Genomic DNA, 16511 nt, shown 5'->3' on the forward strand with positions numbered 1-16511 from the left:
CTCTTTGTTTATCCTAGCCCATATGATCTTCATTTGGTGATGGGGAAGTGGTAGAGGGACAAAGACCAGAGAGCTGCTGCATGGCAGATACAGCATGACAGCAGTGCTCACCAGCTGAAACACTGGTGTGTTTCCATCACTTCAGATATTTCTCCTGGCTAACCATCTGGGGAAGATCCTATTCTCAGAGCTGCAGTGCCATTCTCACATCTCTTGGGAAGAGTAGCTGCACCTCTAATAAATAAAAGGAGAGAGCAATTCCACAGCAGGAGCAAGCCGCTACCACTGCGAGCACAAAGCACAATTTATGTCCCCCTAATGTACCTACAGCATATGGGACCACTTACACAGTTGTTTGCCTTGGTCAATGGGTCTGCTGAGCCTTTGGGGAGCTGGGTCTTATTTCATTTTCTGATGGGAATTTGGAAACGACTGGCCCTGCAGCCAGCATGGGGCTCCCCAGCCACGCTCCCAGCGTGAGCCGGCAGCAGGACTGGATGGAGGTGACAGGTATCTTTATCCCACCACCCAGGAGAGCTCCAACATCCCGCTGGCAGGAATTTGTCTGCAAATTTTTCCCCATTGAAAGGAGAGAGGGGCTGATATGATCGCTTGATTAAAGGGCGGGCGAGGTGGAGACAGGGGTACTTCAATAGACTGTGCTCCTAGGAATTCCCCTCCCTTTGAGAGACTGCAATTCACTTCTTGCTATTTCTCACTCACTGGATCACATATACGACTGCCAGCTTTGTCATCGAGCCTCATTTCTGCAAAGCATACAGCTTAAAAAAACCTTATGCTTAATCTATCCATATGGAAAAGCAATCTTTAAAGAAATGGCAGTGAAACTAGGAGAGAGTAATAAATATGATTGCAGTGAAACTAGCAGCCAGAGAAAGAGTGGGAAACAGTATCAGCAACCTTATCTTCTGCAGGTGCATTTGATTCTGATTTGATTATCCTCAGGGCAGCTCATAACCACGAAACACAAAATACATTAATGCATTTGTTTTGAGCAATGGCATGCAGATAGGAGAATTATACACCACATTTGGATACTGTGTTTGTATCAACTTTTCTGCTTTGAGCTTTTAACTTTTATACTACAAAATTAAAAGTAAGGTGATGGTATGTATTGTGTACATTCAAGTGACCTCTCCACAATCAGAAAACATCTAGTGTGTATTTAAATTTAAATAAGAGAAGTAGAATGACATCCTAAGCTCTCACCTTCCATTGCTCTTCACAAAAAGATCTCTTCCTAGAGATGGCTGGCAGGATGAGTGCCTTCTCTCTGGAAGTAAGCAGCGTGGATGAGTTTGCACATAATCTTTTGGCCTGGTGCTGACACATAAACCAAAGATGCCTGTAACTTACAAAGCATGAATAGTGTCACATTGAATGAAAAATGAGACCTTGTGGCAAGCTGAAGATACCCCATAACACACAGGCGACCTGTGAATAAAGCCACCAGCATTGCTTCCTTCCCTAGAGTGGGGGATTTCACCTCTGCACCTCCTGGCCATGCTTTTCCTCCCATAAGCCCAGCCTGTGACCCATTAAAACTGGAAGGACTTCAAATATCGGAGTCAGATCCTCTCAAAATTCAGAGATAGAGGGTGAGCCTGGCATGAGATCATGCCTCTGCTGAGTGCCTTGGATGGTGGCAGCAATTCATCTCCTGACGAGGTGCAGTTGAGAGAAATTGACAGATTTTTAATGGAAATTATCATCCATCTCTGAAGAGGAGACTGATTTTGTTTTTGTTATTCTCTGTGTCCCACCGGGAAAGCTGCCCAAACTCATCACCTCCTTTTGCCCAGCCAGCACACAAGCTCTACCTGCCTCACAGGGATGAGGTGTTTGCAACAGGTTTTTTGCATTTTCAGATGAAAAAGCCTTAATCACTATAACATATTTCCTAAAATAAGGAAAGAGATGAGATTCATGCTTTCAGGCACTTGTCTGCTGAAATGCTTTGCCAATGTACATCAGCTACAATCATCATGATGATTTCCTCAAGATTAAAAAAAAAAGAATAGGGAAGAACAGGCACTCCTGACTGTGCCTGAATTAAAGAAATGGTGTAATTTTTCTGGCTTTGTCATTATTTTCATTCTCCTCTTCTCCTTCTTCTCTAGAAATTATTAAATCATTAAAATGATAAAAAAAACCAAAGCAGATGTCTGGCCTGTTTGATCTCAAGCCTGAATATGGAAGAAAAAGGAGTCAAGACTCTGATTATGGGGAAAACAAAAGAAGTAGAAGAGAGAAAAAAACTGTATCAGGAAAGTCATGAAGGAGAAGATTTGCCTTTGATCTCCGCACCGCACAGGCTTCACCAGGCGGGAGGGATTCTGCTGAGCAAAGCTGGGATGTTGTGTGACTGCTTTACGGGATCACATGGGCAACACTTTACACCATCTGCTCAAAGGCAAACAAGTCAATCTGAGTGAGATTTCCATCCTTTGGGTATGAGAAAGCAAGCAAAATATAGATTTGAGGTGTGTAGAATGAAGATAGACCTCAAACTGTGGATGCTGTTTTGACTTCTATGCAAGCTGAAGGAGACTGATTAACAGGCTGCAAGCCTTGAGTCGCTCATTATTTTTAATGCCTAATTTGTATACCCTTCTCCTTGCTCTGCTGCAGGGAATCCAAAGGTTAGGAAACAGCCATTAGAAATCAGAGTGATGGCAATAAAGAGCATTAGAAGGCATGCAAAGCTAACCTGCTCATACCACTCTCAGTAATTTTCAACAATAAAAAGTATGTTGAGAATGACAAGGGGTCATTTCTCTTATATTTGCTGCTAACAGCTCTAGTCATGTTGGAGAGAGATTGAGATTTTGGCTATTTACATTTTCACCAGATTTCCGTTGATCCCTTGCCTTTGTGGACTTGCAATTTGAATCAGCTGTTGGATTGGCTTTCTAGCTCAAAGGAAAATGATAAAATCCTGAAGATGGCCTGGGCGCAAGATGTATTACTCAAATCCCTCCAGAATTTGGCAATTCAGATCACAATGTGAAGTGGCACCATGGAGTGTTTTGGATTGCAATTTTCCCTCATACCTCCAAACTTAAAGCACTAGCAATGCACTCCAGCCCTTTCCTTAGCAGACAGGGTAACCCCAGCCAGAAAGACAGGACAGGAGATATCCCCTGGATCTACTTTTGTTCATTTGAGAAGCAGTTATAGCAGGGAGACTCTAGTGTAAAATGTCCCAGTCTTACTCATTACACCGAGTCCTGCCTGGACTGTGGTTTTACCTGCTGCTTGCAGTGACCTCCCACGTGGGTCAGGCCCACAGCTCCCACTCTGAAAGCCTAGCTCAGATGTTTCAGGAGGAGAAAGAAGCCCCATGAAATATGGAGATGGGAAGGTCTGCCCGAAACAGATCCCATCTTAATTACTGGCAGTAACTGACTCAAGCTGTGAGGCATATAGCTTCATCTTCATCAAGGCACCTTTTAGAATTATGAAGTTTAAAGTCTAACATGGCTGAAAAGAATTGATTTCTTCCTTTTGTTAATGCAGCTGTGCAGAACAGAGGAGGATGCTATGATGTCTTGGACATCAACACTCAAATGTTTCTTACAGCAGACCTTCTGTGGGTAGAGAGTGTAGGAAGAGCTGCATGTATCTGCATCCATGCAGGACTTCTAAGAGAAATTCTTCTTTTTAAACACTTGTGTTGAGCCAGTTTCCAGGAGATGATGCTATAGGAGAGTAATCTTCCTGCAGGATCCATGTTACCCAAACTGTTCTGCCCTTAGGTGCTGGAAGCAAACAGCTCTGTCCTAGCTGTCCCACTAGCTGTGGCTACTTCTCTGCATGCTGAAAAATTTGCCCTTAGGAGTCTGAATAGGAGCAGACATGACCTGAAAATCTGCTTGGAGTATACCAAGCTGGGTATTTTAGCCCCAAAACTTTAGCCCTGCTGATGAAAATCAATAGAGGACACATGTTCCCAAGACCCAGAGGACATCTGTATAAGCATTCAGAAAGAAGATCAAGACTAACTCACACCAAGAAGTCATGTGCTTAACCAGCATCACCCGTACTGCTGACTACAGACATGTAGGAGGCGGCTTTGGGGTGCCAGGACACCCAGCTTTTATCTTAACCATGCAGGGAACAGCCCTGACTGTCCCCAGCCATGTTTTCAGCCACCACCTCCATCGACATGCAGCAACCCCAGAGCAGACAGTGGCATCTGCTGAGCAGCAGAAGCAGCCACTGAGTGGAGAGGGAGACTGTATCTACTGAGACAGGCGATGGGATGAGCAGAATTTAAAACCAACCACAATAATTACAGCTACTCAGAGCTGTGAGAAGTGTTTCCAGGCTTGATGTGGGCTGTGGTGAGACTTTCAGAGGGATGACACATGGCAGCAAGCTCCCTTTGCTCCCACTGTGTGTCCCAGCCACGTGCTCTGGAGATGGCTGCAGCCGTGCATCAACCAGGGGAGTGTAGATACCCACAGAAGGGTGGCAGCCATGTAAAGGGCCCCTCCAGAAGGTCACAGCAGAGACAGATGGGGAAAGGTTGGGTTTTAGTTTAGAAAGCTCTCTTTTCGGGTGTATCTAGTGTAAAGTTGGGGGGTTTGTTTGGTTTTTATCCCTTTCCAAAACAAGGCAGTAAACTGAACAAAATTTAAGTAAGAAAATCTCAATCACACCTGGTCAAACAGAACACTTAATCCAAGAGAAAAGATTTTGTTTCCTTTTTGTGTGTTTCACTTATGGTGGGTTTTTTTTAATACTAAGCTCATTCAAAAATGAGAAACTTGACATTTCACAGTGGAACAACAGATCAGCACCATACCTGAAACTGCCTTAATTCGAAGTATGTTTGGTTTATTCTTTTTTCACATTTATTCTCCATCTTTTTTTTCCTCTCCCAGATTACCCACAGAATGTGATCCCAGTTCATAAATGGTTTCAGCCACTGTAAGCTTTGGCTGTGCTTCCCTTTCAACAACCAGCTCGCAATGTCAGACAGAACTACTGCAGCCGCTGAGCAAAGGGACTTCCTTATTCTTCACAAGCATTTCTGACACCACCTGGGAAGCTTGCCCACTGCCATGCCCAATGTGAAACCAGATTTTCAAACCTGGAGGTCCCAAATTGGGCTTTTGGGTAGAGTTTTGGGCAGCTGAAGAGATGCCAGTGGGTGCCGCCAGTGAGGGGACAGGTAGAAACTATGGAGTTTGCCTCATCAAGACTCACCAGAGCTCATCTGGAGGCATCCCTGAGCTGTCCAAGGGACCTGTCTGCTTTGAGGTAGTTTATACATGGAAGTTAAGGCAAGTTAAGTCCAAGTGTCAATTTAAAGCATGCTTGATCAAAGAACAGAAACACAATGCAGCATTACTCTTGGCTAAGAATTCACCATGCTGTCAAGTGTCCTCCCCAGCACCTCTCCTGGACACTGTGATCTTTCCCTGGTTGTCACCAGCTGAGATCCAGAGCATGGAGGGGATCTTCCTCTAATGGCAAATTGAGCAGATCACCCAGCCCGCCTTACCTCCTGGGTGATGCAGCAGCAATCCCTCCACTTGCTGCTGCAGGGAACATGTGCTGCACAGACCTAGCTGAAAAATGTGGTGAGAACGCATCCAAGAACTCAGGGCAGATTGGCCTGCTTTAAAACTGGGATTTCATTGCTTGAAAAGCTTCTAGCCCCGAAACAAGAATTATTGCTCCATTTTCATAAAAGAAAGCAGTAAAAGCATTTCTGTGCACAAATCCCAATGTAGGCTTTATCCAACCGTGTTTCCACAGAAAACGCTTCTTGCTCTTTTGCCTGTTTTGATGTTGAAAATACCTGGTCTTGCTCACAGGCAAAACTGCACCTCATAGACCCCTTCTCACTGCCAAGGAAAACATCACTAGATACTCAGCCAGGGAGTATTTTAACACCTCTGCCTCCTCTGGATTTTGCCACTGGCTTTAAGGTGAGCAAGACCCAGCCCAGAGCCCCCAGCACAAACATTTGGAACTGGTTTGTTCTGCATCCTGCTCCTCACTTGTTAGGGATTAAGGAAGAGAGAGGTTTAAAACTGTGGGCTGGTGGGATGAGCTGGGGCTGTCTCTGGGGTGCAGGCAGGAGCAGCTGTAGGCAGCCCCGCGGCTGTAGCCAGGCTCTGCAGCACAGCAAGGAGGCAGTGGAGGAGACAGCAGCACTACACTACCTTCTTCTCCCAGGGCTTTATTCTCCAGCTGAGTCTCCAGAAGCCTTCTCTGTGTGTAGGAGGCACCCTGGGACCATGGGCAGCACAGCCCTTACTTTGGAAAGGAAAGCCCTTACTCTTCTGGCTGGTTTAATGCACGAGAGCCTGCATTTCATGCTGCAAAGCTTCTGCTTGAAGGCCTGTTTAATGTACTTACATCAACAGCTTTCTCCTGGTTCTCACAGATGCAAACAATGTAAATGCAGTCCAGCCCAAGGCACAGGAGTGTGTTTGTGGGCCAGAGCAGCTGCAAGTGGTCTCCCAGTACACAGATAAAGCCTGAACCACTTGGACCTCATAGTTGGACCAAAGTCATAAACAGCTTTGGGAAGACCTCAATATTGAGGCTTGCAGCTTGGCTAGAAGTACCCTTGCAACAGTGTGCTCCTGGCCATGTCCCAGGCAGCACTTTCCCTGGGCAGGGTGTAGGGGTGTGGGGCAACATTTCTGCTGAGCTTCAATGGGGTGCACTGTGGGGGTGCATGGCAGGCTGCATGGGAAGTGGTGGTCAGGGCTGCCAGGGCGACTTCTCCCCTCCACTATGCTCATCTCCCTTTGGGACCAGAGACCGAAAACCAGGTCTGTCTGACAGGTCTCTCTGTCCACAAGCTCCCATTCCTCCCTCACTCCTAGCAATCATTCTGCTGCTCAAGGTGGCATCTGAGCCTGCTTCAGAGCAGAAGCAGAGGCACATGAAAGCTGAGTTATGGAGAGTCTCCTGACAGGCTGGCAGCAGCCTCAGTGACTCACTAACTTGTGATTTCCTCCGTGCTGGTTTTCCAGCACAGCTGCTCCCAGCCGCAGCACATGGCAAGTGCTGGTGGAGCGAGCACTGTGTCATTTCTCAGAAGCCCATGCTATGTGGGCAACCTGCGCATCACTCATGCAGATCCCTACAACAAACTCCAGTAATTGCCTTAGAGGATAACAGGACATAAATCTGGGCAGCTGCACATGAGGCACGCATGGTCTGGCTCCCGGAATCAAAGCGCATGTGTTTTTGCTGTTTGCAGTGACTGAATGTGTTTCTCATTCTGGATTCCCCTTTTCAGAGGAAACTCCCTCTATCCCCCTCACTTTTCTCATCCTCTTTTCGAGAGGACCTCAGGCACTCTGGAAACGTGGGGAGAGGTTTACACCATTCCTTCAAGACATCTTGCAACTGCTTCATGCCACTTGACACAAAAGGATGCTGCACACAGAACAGTGGTGTAATTTGCTACACAGAACTTGCAGGAGATGCTGGAGTAAATTGTAATTATCTGGCTCCACAGCCCCACCTTATTTCTCTAGGTTTGAAATCTTAGCATTTTTGTTGTCCACAAATTTGACTGCAAAACACCCAGACTGCCTGGGTTACAGGTTTATTTGCAAACCCGAAACTTAGCTCTAGTGCCACAGACTTATTTTGCACAAACTCAGGGCTAAGGTTTGAGTGAAAGAAGAAAGAAATCTTTCTCTTCACAACTCCATGACAGAAAAAAAATAAATAAATTTAAAGAGGCTTTGTCAAACAAAACCTAACCTGGCTGGTCCAGGAGCCCTGCACAAAGGAGCATTGTGCACTGCTTAAGAGCGAGCGAGTCCAGCCTGTCAAGACTGTGTCCTATGCTGCCAATGAGCTCAAGAAAGCTGGACTTAGGTAGCCAAATAACTTGGTGACTTCATGTCTGAGAGCTGGGTAAAAAGTATCTTCCTGCCTCATTTCCCTTCCCGCTTCTTTATGGAAGGGACTCGGCAAGACAGATCAGACTGCAAACACAGCTGTAGAAATGAGAGAGAAAACAGTCAGGGGAGCACAGCCAAGAGCAAACCCAGCTAGTGGGACTGATCTGCAGTAAAACTGCTGGTGGGGGGCCCTGCTCACCCCCAGGGGTGATCAACTACAAACACTGAGAGCAGGAGCAATCAGAAAAAAACCCCATAATTGCTGAGATCAGCAGCAAATGCATGGGATGGCTCTGCCCCACAGCAGAGCAGCACAATGCTGCAATATACTGCAGTGCCCCAGGAGCCATCTTTGGGGTCAGCATACAGAGGTATCCAGCATACTTCTCCTGGGAATATAGGCAGACGAGGGTGCAGGCAGAAGGGAGCTCAGCATGACTGACACAGTGCCAGTGGCACATGCTCAGGAAATACTGCCTGTGCACTCTGGAGGGTGCCACTCTTGTTTCTGGAGGACTTCTGGCATTTCCTGACTTAACGTACTCTTACATTTCTCTCTCTCCCCAACACATAGCAAAGCATGCTGTTCCAGCTCATATATTTCATTTGCTGCCTGAGAATTGAAGGCACTGTTTACTGAGGAACAAGAAAACATTGAGCAGATCTCTAGGTATCTTAGTGGGTTCTTGCATTTAGGTGCCTTAATAAGGAGACCTAGGAATGGACTTTACCCCTTGGAAGCAAATCAGTAACTGTTCACATTTGACAGTGAAACCAAACCAGAGGAAACAAAAGCAGCAGGTGGGATCCTGATGCAGCATGTGTGAACATCACCTGTATGGCATCCATACAGTCTCTTACTAGCATCCTGGGAACCTGCAATGTACAAAGAGCTGCCAGCATGAAGTCTTCTTAGTCCATTGCAAAGACCCTCAAGCAAAAGAAGCATTCTCCCAGAGCTGCATGTTGCATGGGGTCTGGTCTCTCTCCCTGCCGTGCTGGTTTCCCGTAACATATCTGAGAGTTCAAGCAACACTTTAAATAAAACAGCTGTTTTGACCACTTACAAGGTGGCAGGGAACCCAGCCACACTTTTCCAGCATGGAAACCACATGAAAAGCTCTACAAGCAACTTTCCCCAGCATTCCCACTTTCCCTTACACAGGCCAACCCCAAGAATGGCTTAGCTAGAAAAAGGAGATTTGTAAAGCAGAACCATCATAAATCCAGGGTTTCACTAACATTAGCCGAAGGATTTTCCCTCTTCTAGGAAGGTGCCTAAATCATCCTTGATGTGGGCTGAAAGAACAAAAAAGGCCAGGTCTTTTAGTCAACAGTATTTCTTTCTGTTCCTCCCTGATGAAGCTGTTGGATTTCCAAATCCCTCAGAGGAATATGCCTCCTTTAGTGCATTTGTCTAAATCCCTCCAATCCCTTTTCATTCTTTCTGATATTCATCCCCTTCTGGTTTCAGTTGTTCTTTTGCATTTTACTGCTGTCACAGTAGGAATATCATTTCATTTATAGCTATAATTACCTCTCTGGTGTCCATATGAGACAGCTGATACAGTCTAATTCATAGCCTGTGAAAGTCGCCCTAGAACATAGTGGGATGAAACCTGCAGGTCGTACAGAACGATCTTAGTTGTCTAAACAGATAAACAGAATCATAGAATAGTTAGGGCTGGAAAGGACCTTAAGGTCATCTACTTCCAGACTGCCTGCCATGAGCAGGGACACCTCACACTAGACCGTGTGAGTTGCCCAAGGCTCTGTCCAGCCTGGCCTTGAACTCTGCCAGGGATGGGGCATTCACAGCTTCTCCAGGCAACTTGTTCAAGTGCCTCACCACTGTCACAGTAAAGAACTTCCTGAACTTCTATATCCAACCTGAACTTCCCCTGTTTAAGTTTAAACCCATTACCCCTTGTCCTATCACTACAAACAACACAGCATTTTCTCCAAGCTTTCTTTTCTTTTTTTTTTTTTTAAAAAAAAGGTACAGCTTTATAGGGATTTCTATCTCCATGGGTAAATTTATAGGTTGTTTTAAAAATATTAAAGTAAGCAATCCCTACTTGGTGTCCCTGGAACAGAAAGCATTCCCACCACAGGCATTTCTCTTATAGCTGAGCAACTGCTGCTCTATGGAAGTGAAATCTGAGGGCAGTTTTCTTGATCTGGGACATTCAACAGGACTAAAGTCTGGGACTGCAGCAAAACCTGCTAAGATCCTGTATCATCGCTCAAGTAGGTTGGCTACACAAGACAGACCTGTGATGATGATGAAGCAGAAGCTCAGGAGAAAGAACTGGGGACACAGGCAGACCAGATATGGGCTTGGTGGAGTGAGGGCACAAGCCACCCATTCAGCTGAGGAGCAGAAGGTCTTGAGGAGGTGGGCTTGATCTCTGGGATTCTGCCGCATGGCCCTGGAGGACCCTGGAATAGCTTTGCAGATAAAACACTGCCTTGGTTTTAGCCCCTTGGGAGACCTGCCTAAATGAGATGCCTCCTCAAGTCTGTGGAGCTTGATGGTGTCTTATGGAAGACGTGGGTCTGCTTTCATCAGGCAACAGACGAGAAAGAAACAGGCAAACTAAAGATTTCCTTGAGGATGAAGCTTTCTCTGAAAGGCCTAAAATGATGCTATGCAGCACAATATCACCCCCTTAGGAAGACTTTTGCTCATCTGGTGAAAATACTGCATGTGCACCTTCCGAATATCCAGTTTAAGAGCTGGCAGGCACTGAGAGGCAGGTACATGGCAGAATTTTCCCTTCAGCTAGAAAATGCATGACTTCTTGCAGCTCTGACTCAGCCTTGACTCCAAGAACATGAGGATGGTACTGGGGATCATCACCTCTTCTCCAGCTCACTCACCACCACACACTGGGGGTGGCTAGCAAACTTTTGCTGTGCCCTGGCCTATATCCTAGCTGCTTCCACAGCCATTTGCAACCTCACAAAGGACCTGGATGGGCCCACTTAGTCTTTGGGACTTCATTTCATACTGTACAGGAGGAGGGAAGGAGAGCTTTTATTCAGGCAGCTGGGCTAGGCAGGGATGCAGGTTGCATTGTGACAACAATGGGCTGCTATGTCCTCCCAGGTACCAGTCACCTCTCCCACATCAGCCTCCTTGCCACCTATGCAAAAAAAAAAATCCACATGTAAAAAGCATCATTTGGTACTTTAACAAGGCTATTATAGAACAGTTTATTTACTCCATTATGCACCAATTGCCTTCTCCTTTGCTTTGGGGCTGCATTAGTAATTCTCTGAATTAAAAAGATTTTTCCTGGTAGATGCAGAATAAAAAATGCATTCCCCCCCCCCCCCCCCCCCCCAGTTCTATTATCTGGGCTTCCCATTTGCCATTAAGACTCTTTATCACTTTTAATGGCTATTCCTTTTTCTCTACAAAATATAACAGATGAGTGCTGCCATATCCTCAGCAATTCCAAAGACCAGCAGAGATCCTCCTCTCAGAGCTGTTCCCAGGCCAGATCTCATAAATAGCTGCCATACTGTGACTGCTGCTCTCTGTCAGCTCATTTACCCCCTCTTGTGTGTTCGGCCCCTTTCCTACAGCATAGCAATGCCCTTGGCATTGCTCTCTAATAATATAACTAGGGCTAAAAATGTTGGGTATTTTTTGCCACAAACTGGTATTACACAAAGCTGATTTCATGTTCAGAGGCAAAACTTATGTTCCTCTCCTTGCATTTAAGTTCAGCCATGAGAAAAGCCCATAGAAGATGAATGGAAAAATGTGACAACTGTCAGAGTTGCATCCCTCTCAGAAAACCCGGCTCCAGTGGGGTCTTACACAAGACTCAGTCCCCTGCAGTGAGTTGCTCTGCCAGGGCTGGCTTAAAGGATAGACCAAGCAGGCGTCTACCCATCCCCAGGAAAAGCCTGGGCTACTAAAAAGCAAACTTGCTGAAGTAAAATATTTATTCTCAATTTCCTGTTAAATTTGGCAGAAACAATGAATTTTTTCTCGTAGTATTTTATTAGGAGATAGGGATTTAATGGGAAAACCCAGCAAAGCATAAACTGCTTCCTCTGGCAAACAGGGTAAGTCCAGGGCCACGTTTCCCCCTCCAAACTTTAGCAAAGACGTAACTGTGGGCTTTACCCTTGGGTAACATGGAGAAACCTCTGACCCAGTGGCTGGAGGCAGGACTTCACAGCCAGCGGGTCGTTAGCAACAAGCCCCTCAAAAATACCTTGAGGAATGGCATTTATAGAAATTAACTGCTTCTGGCAACAGCAGCACAGCTCTAAGGTCACCACATAAGCCAGCTTGCCTGGCACTGCTCTAGCCTTTGCCAAGCAAACCAGACTCACAGCCAAGCTTTTAGACAGCAGCATAAATGCAGTCCTGGAACGGCCTCTGGCAGCAGGCAAAGAGAGTAAAACACAGCAGCTTATTTTCTAGTTGGATAAAAGCTAGAGTAAAATACATTTGTGCTCTTTGACAGAAGTGATAAGTTATTTCTTTTCCCTACTTTCCTTTAAAGCACCAGAATCAAGCTAAAATAGGAATGCACATCAGTGACCTGAGTTCAACAACAGACGCTATGGACCTCTCCACTTAGGCTTGGTTGTAAACCTAGTGCTTTGTATGAAATATTACAGTGATTCATCACAGGGTAATTAGGCTTTAATCCAACTGCAGATTTATCTACTCAATGATTAAACCTGTTCTGGATGCTAAAGACGTCCTAATAACAGAGGCATTGGTATTATGTTCTAATGTAGAACATTAAGTCCGACACCAAGCTATTAACATAAATATTTCTTTCCTATTTTTATAACATAAGAAAGCAATATAAGGCTATCAGCATTCATTGGGCAGCATGGAAACTGTCACATTTCTCATGCTACCATTTTGTAGGATAGGTCAAATGAGCACAGAAACTGTGTGCACCCACCAGAACACAGTTCATCTCAAGAAAGCATTTGATAATTCCCTACCTCCTCTTTTCATTCAAGCACATCCCCTTCCCCAAGCCTTTCCCTTCAGAGCCTTTTCTCTAGGAGCACAACATGATTTGCAGTAGGGGAGGGCAGTGAGATAGAAGCTCTGTACCTTCAGAGACACTATGAGTCAGTCCTAGGCCAGATGCCACACACATAGACTTATCTCTACATTCTATTTGGAACCTCTCATTAGAGTCCATCACTTTTCTGCTACCCTAAAACCTAACCTCAGAGACCCTCTTCTCACTGCCCTTTCATCTCAAACACAAAAACTCTCGGGCTGTTACTAAAGACAGCAACTCCTCCATCCAAAACAACCTCCACAGAACACCCAACATCCCTCCTGTAACCAGGCTGCTCTCCTGTTAGCTTTTATAGCCAGAACAGCTGTGTGCCTCAACCCATCTCAGGTGAGATCAATTACACTTAACATACCACACCAACAGCCCGGATTTTCCAGGGTTGCAGTCCCTCCTCTCAGTTTGAACATAGCCTTTCGTATCAGGCACAGCTAAAGGTTACCGAGACCTGCACATCCTGTGCTTTCCCAACACTAAGGGAACAGAGCACTAGCAGACTTCCAGTATCTGAAGGGGGCCTACAGGGATGCTGGGGATAGACTCTTCGTTAGGAACTGTAGTGATGGGACAAGGGATAACGGATTCAAACTTAAACAGGGAAGTTTAGACTGGATATAAGGAAGAAGTTCTTTACTGTAAGGGTGGTGAGGCACTGGAATGGGTTGCCCAGGGAGGTTGTGAATGCTCCATCCCTGGCAGTGTTCAAGGCAAGGTTGGACAGAGCCTTGGGTGGCATGCTTTAGTGTGAGGTGTCCCTGCCCATGGCAAGGGGGTTGGAACTAGATGATCTTAAGGTCCTTTCCAACCCTAACTACTCTGTGATTCTATGTCACCCTGCTTACACCATGCAAATGCTCTTTCTGCATTAATGTAAGTTCGTTATTGCTTTCCTTGAAAGTTCCCATTTTTTAGTTCAGCATGCAGAGGTTAAATGCAGTGAATACAGAGCCCTTTTAGGAAGCAGCCGTATGAATATTATGGATCCTGCAGAAAAATTTGTGAACCACTGGTAGAAGGGAGAGCTAAGAGACAGCATGGGGGGAGAAAAAAGATTTGCGAGGAATCTGGATTCACTTGGGAAATAAGCACCTATCCCTCTGGCAACTCAAGGATTGCCAAATACAAGCTTCCTCCATTACCAGGAACACAGCTGGCTTGTGCACAAAGTAGGAAATCCTGCTACCTGTGAGCTTCCCCCTCCCTGCTGGGGAAAGCAGCCAGGGCTTTGCTCTCAGCAGGCCAGACCATCACTTGTCTCTCTCCTGAATTTGCAGTTGGTATGACCTGAGCCAACATAACCCTGCTCCTCAGAGCAGCGTGGCTCTGTGTGCATACTTGCAAGGCTGGGCTGTGCCACCCCTTCCTGGCAGCACTCCTGTCCTGGAGCCTTGCTCTAGGGAGGGGTGGGGCTGGCTCTGCAGGGCGCCAGTGCCTGTGGACAGGATTTTTTCACCTTGAATTAGTTTGCCAAAACTGACTCTGAATACAATGGAAAGTTTCACGCCGTGCAAAAAGCTCCTTCCCATAAAGCAAGCATCTACAGATGGAAAGTTTTCATCCCTGGGAAAGCAGGGCTGCACAACCACACCAGGAAAGAAAACCCTGAAAGTTGCTGTGACCAGAATGCAGGGGAGAGGTGGAGACAGTTATATTGGAAGCAAACAAGTGTGGTGGACAGAGATCACCCTGCAGAATTCTTATTCACAGTTGTCGGCCAGTACACTGTCCAAAGTGCAGGTCTTGGTCTGTCTAACCTGCATGGGGTGATAACATGCCTCCATTTGAAAGGACCCCCGTCTTTTTCAACTCCCATTGATTTTGTGTTTTTAATGGCTTCAAAGATGCTTGTGCTAATGGGGTTAATCGTACCTAGTGAACAAGATAACCATCACTGTGCTCCAGAGCCTGCAGCAAAGTCAATATTGACAGAGCAGCCCTGGCTGCATCCTGCCTGGCTGGGGCTCCCAGGTGTGCAGCAAGGTTCTCCCCCAGGAACCGCTCAGGTGGGGACCCACAGAGTGGGTCAGGCTGGAACAGTGACTATAACATGGGGTTTTGCAGGTCCTCAGACACAAGTTCTGGTGACTACCAATATATAGGAAAAGTTGTGCGTGTAAATCACTGTCAGGCCAATGTATGCATTATTTGGCTTAATAATGAGATGCAAGTGGAAAGAACCATCCAGTAATTATTGCCATGTTATAAAAAACACACACAAGCCATAGGACATGACCCCTCTGCTGATGGAAATGGTCTGTAGCTTTCTTTTCTCTTCCTGCCTCATGCTATTTTTAACTTGTTCTTCTATCTCAAACACAGGTTCATCTTCCCAAGTGCTCTGAGGCTTTCTTTGCACAACTCCCAGGCAGAACGGGCAGTCCCCAGGAGCACAGACCCGCTGGAGTTGGGATCAGCCCCCAGCCTGAAAATCACACCTGGCTGTGGTTCATCTCTCATTACTCACTCGCAGACTTTGCTTACAGTTTTGTGGTCCTGCAGCACACTGGAAATACTCACCCATGGTCAGACAGGAAACAAGAGGCAGGAGGTCAACCCCAGCTCTCCCAGAAGCATGTTGAATGGTGCAGGGGTCTTGTGCCCAGTCAGAAAGGGAATGTCAGGCAGTTTAAGTGAGGGATCATACTCTGTAACTAGCAAACTTTCAAAAAAGCAGCTGCTACAAATAGTTTGTAAGCAGGTTCTGCACTGAAACTGTGCTTGAGCAGTTCAGAATGATGAATGTTGAAAGGAAAAGTCATTTCAAAGAGAAACACTGATCCTCCCACAGGAAAAAAAACCCTGCAAGGAAACAGAGATAAAGATCAGAAACAATTAAAGAGCAATGGTTATTGAATATACTACCCCTGTGATTAGGGCTTCTGAATCTGTTTATCAGTAGAATGGGTGCAATGAATACTGCATAGCCAGAAGCACCCAAATTGTTGATGAATTTTGGAGGGCTGTGTCAAACCAGAGCTTGTCTACAAATGGAAATCCTGGCTACTCCAAACAGGAAACCTTTAGTGTTAATTTCATAGTAAACATCTATCTCCAGCATTTAGTTCTGCCCTTCAGAGTTAAAATATAAGTGATTTTGTTCAGCCAGAGCCTTTTCCAAGTCCACCATGGAGAACGGGATTTTTGATGAAATCTGTTTTCAGGCTGGACTCAATGGTTAACCAGTCGGATTAATAAATGCCAGGAGGAGGAAATAGCAGGCAAGTTAAACAGAGGAGAAAAATGTCTCCCCACCTGGGTAGACAGCAAAAGCTTGCAACAATTCTGTGCCTTGTGGATAACTCTCCCCATATCTTATTTAATGTTTTAGAAGAGGTGATTGCAGCATCTTTCCAGTACAAAGGTGGTGGGGTTTCCCATGTCAGCCAGTTCCTGGTGGATTCCATTTGAATGGACTCAGAGGAAGGAGTCATTTCTTTCTCTCTCCCTACTTACTGGTGGAAATGAAAGATGGTACACATGACAGCTGGCATGAGTTCTTATGTCAGTAGTATTATCTGATGAAGGATGGTTG

This window comes from Melopsittacus undulatus, chromosome 6 (assembly GCF_012275295.1).
Source record: "Melopsittacus undulatus isolate bMelUnd1 chromosome 6, bMelUnd1.mat.Z, whole genome shotgun sequence".
NCBI classification, from domain to species: Eukaryota; Metazoa; Chordata; class Aves; order Psittaciformes; family Psittaculidae; genus Melopsittacus; species Melopsittacus undulatus.